Raw genomic sequence first — 5,000 nt, forward strand, 5'->3', positions numbered from 1 at the left:
TTCAGTCTGACTTTACTGTTTAGGCTGTTCTATATTCTATTTGAAAATGGAAAAAAATAACTGGCATCTCTGCAGATTCCAAGTATCTGGCCTAATCTCTTGTTTGTGTGATTTCCTTTCATTCTTAGTAGTAATCTATCCAAATCCTAGAGCCCCATAAAATCCAAATTATTTAATACTTAGATAACAGAGATAAAACCTAATCATCAAAAAGACAACTCTACAACTTACTGATACAAAATAAGGAAGTGACTTTCTCCCTGAACCACAAAACAAAGATGGAAATGAATTAAACTCCAAAGCATGGTAAAAGGGAACCAAAGGATTGTTTTTTTTTTTTTTTTATCTGCAACAAGAGACTAAACCTGTCCGAAACTTTAGGATTGTCTACTGGCTCTGGCTCATTTCTCAACAGACCACGAAGGAATTCCCACACAAAACTACAATCCTCTGGGCTTATTACTGGTAAAGTTATGTTGAAAATTACACGAATGTGCACAGAAGTCTGATAAGCTCTTCATGGAAACTATCCTGTTTGGCAACAAAAAGGATGTCAAGTGTAACTGCACTAAAAAATAGGAAAAAACAATTACAGCTATTTCTGAAAAGTAAATTTTATATGACTGAAAGTAGGTGCTTTAATTAATAATTCTGATGCGTATTTAACAAAGCTCAAATTGACTATCTATATGAAAAATTAAGCATAAGTATAAAGACAATTCAAACAATTCTTTAGAGGTTTCTAATAAATAATAAATACCAACAATATGAACAGGTAGGATATTATGAACAAGTAAATAGGAACAAAAACAACATGAAATAAATGAAGAAAAAGAGGCTAATTATAATATAGAAGACGTGTCTAAATCTAAATAGTCTAATATATATAAGGAACATATTCATAACATTGGGGGAAAACTACTCTCTGGCACCTCAGCTGTGCATCATATCACATCTTAGAAATTGTCTAGGACCTATGTAACTTGCTGCACCAGAAAATAATGTACTTCTGGGAATCTGTCACAAAAATAGATTTTAAACAAAGAGAGAAAGTATGCATTTACTTTTATGTGTGTGTGTGTGTGTGTGTGTGTGTGTGTGTGTGTGTGTGTGTGTGTGTGTGTGTGTGTGTGTGTGTGTGTGTGTGTGTGTGTGTGTATGTGTGTGTATCATCAATATTCTTATTCTTTGTGTCTCTGGATGCTGCAGGATGCTTTCAGACATTGTCTAAGTTTAAAAAAAAATTAAAGTGTGATTCTTAACTTCCTTTGTTACAATACTCTATAAGGAATTTCAGTGACGTCCTAAACAATAATTATGAAGAGAAATTTTCAGAGGTTGCATTTTATAGTATTAATACTCTTTTGTTATTTTTTATCATTATTATTTTTCTTGATTAGAATTTCATTAAACTGACATTTCTGCCATTTCAAAGGTTACACAAAAGTTATTCTTATTTTCTCCATAATCTTTACATCAAAGTCACTAAATGCAAATTTTTATTTTTCTTATAGATAAGTCAGCTGACAAGTCATGTGCCACAACATTTCCCATTTGATATTAGAGCTGAGGGCAGCAAGAGGCACTTTTCTTCAATTCAAACAAACAATGCTTGCAATACTGCCACATATTAACCCATTGCTGCTGGGGAAAAGAAATAAAAAATGGGGGAAATGCTGGGCTTATTTTTTATATTTTTTTGTGAAATGTCTCTACACAGAGATGGCTCTGCTAGTGCTTAGCTTTACCTGATTTCATATTTCTTGAATTTGCGGGAAAATGTATTTTTTACTAGTGCTATGAATATCAATGGTGTTATTTTCATCATAAACATTATAATTACCATAATGTTATAAACATTAGTAATAGATAAGATAACGTAAAATATTTTCGTAAACTAAAGAAAAGGGTAAAAGTGCAAGACAGGCAGTAGTCATAATTGGCTCAAAGGTGACTTAGTACAAGTGTAGCCATCTATGTGTAAAAACAATTAAACAAGTAAACTCACAGTGGGCATGGCATGGCATGCCCGTCGGCAATGGGTTAAGTATATATTCTGTTTTCAACAGGTGACTTTCTGCAAATCTGGATAGAAAATGAGATTCAACTTTAAAAAACAGACTTCTGCATCACCTAGGCCAAAGTGGCTTCTGCTAGAACATGCCTATATATATATATATATATATATATATATATATATATATATATATATATATATATATATATATATATATATATATATATATATACACATATATATATCATTTCTTGTATTTCCGTTTTAAAATAGACTGACCCCATCATACTACCAAGTCTCACACATATCACATTATTTTAAAGTAATATAATCAAGTATATTGTATATAGAAATATTCTAGGACATCAACTTAAGTTCACATTAATTTATTCTGTCCAATATATCAATAGAAAAAACAATAACATTCTAGTAGCATTAATCCTCTGAAGTAAAAAGATCATTACAATTTTCTCCTGAGAGGCATTCTGTATGCACGTGACATGTGCAGAAAGCCTCAAAATCACATGGAAATGAAAAAAAAAAAAAAAAAATAAATGGGGGAAATAGTGATAGTGTGTTAACTAAATTAGTTTTCTAGGTTACCACACGCAAGACTGTTCATGGAAAAGCAAGAACAGTTACAAAGTTGCAAAGCCTGTGATCAACATCATCTTTCTCTCACTGTCAGTCTGTTTATTTCTGCCTTACAAATGTTCATACTTTTATCTTGTGATCTGTTTCTAGGTATTCCAATTTGAAACAGCTAACCATCATAGAATGCAAACATCTTCCAATTTATCAATCTATCAGTGCCGTGTAGTTTTGTATAAATTTACATTTGTAGCAAAGAATAGTTAGTAGTAGCATGAAGAGCAAAACCACACAACTATATAAATGTGAGTAAAAAATATCACTCATCTACAGTAACAGATATATTCTTCAATAACTGAAATCATAAACAGCAGAAGGGGATGCATTCATGTGTGTTTGCGAATACATTAGTAAAACATCTTTATATATAATAATGATGCACTGTTTATTTTCAAACCTTTCTATGTTGTGAATTCTTATTAGATATATATTTTTTTTACATAATCTTCAGTTTGCTTTTGCTCTATTTGCAATCTAAACAAATGTACCCACAATGCATGATTTTTATATTTTGATTTAATGTCAAATGTTAATTTTGTCGTTTCTTATATTTTACTGATATTTTCTATTCATTTCCGCAAGGACTGTCTTTAATTTTGTCCTAATGCATAAGGACTATCTTTAATTTGTCCTTATGTATTTTTTTCTAGAAGTGCCAAGTGCCAAAACTTGTTTGTATTCAAGCTCTCCAGTAATGTCTTGTAATGTCTTGGGGTGTAGGAAGTCTGAAGGCAGAGTCCACAATAGGATAATGTCCCTAGGGTGGGAGGTCCAGGGGTGGACCCTCTGATAAGTAAATGCCCAAAGGGTATTGAGTGTGGCGGCAAACCACATACGTCCATGACTAGATGGTGATATGCATTTCCAGAGAAAAGTTGCATTTCAGACTGAAGGCATTCCAGGTTGGTAAGCACTTCCGTAGAGTTTGCTGGGCTGATTTTTTTTCTTTTTCTTTTTCTTCCTTTTTTCCCATTCCATTCCATTCCATACATACTATATTTCAAACTGTTTTAACCCATAATTTTCCTGATATACTCCATGCCCTTCCTTAGTATCAGGATTATCAAATCAAGATTGTTGACTAAATATAGAAAGGTGCCAAGATAAGAGGAATACATTTGTAGTATACCTATAAGCGACACAAATTCTTGAAAGTATACTCATAACATAACATACAATTTTAGAAATAAATACCTTTAACTGTATGATATACTGCCTCGCCAATGTTTGAAGTTTAACACATATCTATGTAAATAAAGTAGTTGGCTCACATTTCTAGTTTTCAATTCCTCTCAATCTTAGATCCATTGCTATGAGTAATACTATCGCCCAATCTTAAAAGCCTGAATTCCCAAGAGCTCTCCCAAAGTGGCTGGCTATATTAACAAGTACTGAGTCACAAGAGTATGCAGTCTTAAATCTGACAATTATACAATTTTTAATGATAACTGAATTACGAAAGGATAAATTTTTAACAGACCCACAGAAATAATCATCCGTAGCTTAAGTATTTCCCTTTGTGGTCAGATAAACATAAATCAAAATCCTAAAAATATGAACATTTTCTTATCCTCTCTCCCACAGTCTGTCATGTTAACTTGGTCATCTTGGGAAGAGCAAAGACACTCTCGCAAACTCAGAAATAAGTTGAAAAGTGATGTCGAATGGCAATAGCTACTGCTACCTTCCCAAAACGAAGTCAAATTGAAAATCAAAATAGATATCAGGTCAAAATATCTGATCAAAACGAAACTTAAAATGTAGCTAAAGCAATGGTAACTATTCACATAGGAAAATAAAATAAATCTTGAACTATGACATCGGAGTCGAAAATCAATGTAAAATGGCAGTAAGTATTGGTTTCCATCAAAATGAACTGCAAATCCAATCCAATCTTCTTAAAATCAGTATTAATACCGAACTGCTGAAGGTCAGAAGCTCCACTCTCCGGAAGGAAATTTTTACCTCCACTCATATCTTAAAACCACCTTTCTCTCTGGACAACACACATGCTAGGACGGTTCATTAGGTAGGAAAATCACCGTACAATTAGCTAGGAAAGTCCTACCTTCTCATTTCGGCTGGAAAATGTAAAAGATGAGGTCAGATGCTCGACCCAAGGTTGTTCACGGAGTCTCAGACGAAAACATTGGGGAGCGGCTCGTTAACAGAGACTGCGGGCCTAATTTATCATTCGAGTTGGGTTTGTTCGTTAGCAGAGACCGCGGGGTTAAAGCCTGACCTGGTACTGTTACATTCCTTCTGGTGGATTCGATAATTTTTTAGAATATGATGTTTGTTTTAAAAGAGTCACGGAGGCGCTTATGGAAAA

At 33.2% G+C, this 5,000-nt stretch overlaps 1 protein-coding gene across 1 annotated transcript in view; it reads right to left on the bottom strand.

The window, feature by feature from the left end:
• LOC125029397 (mitogen-activated protein kinase kinase kinase 15-like) overlaps window positions 1–4,889 on the bottom strand; it is a 33,827-nt gene extending 28,938 nt beyond the window's left edge. The window contains exon 1 of the mRNA XM_047619224.1: window positions 4,737–4,889. The gene's annotated coding sequence lies outside the window, so the exon portion shown is untranslated. The remainder of the gene's footprint in view (window positions 1–4,736) is intronic.
• Window positions 4,890–5,000: the final 111 nt, after the last annotated feature.

The sequence above is a fragment of the Penaeus chinensis genome, chromosome 10 (assembly GCF_019202785.1).
Source record: "Penaeus chinensis breed Huanghai No. 1 chromosome 10, ASM1920278v2, whole genome shotgun sequence".
Classification (NCBI taxonomy): Eukaryota; Metazoa; Arthropoda; class Malacostraca; order Decapoda; family Penaeidae; genus Penaeus; species Penaeus chinensis.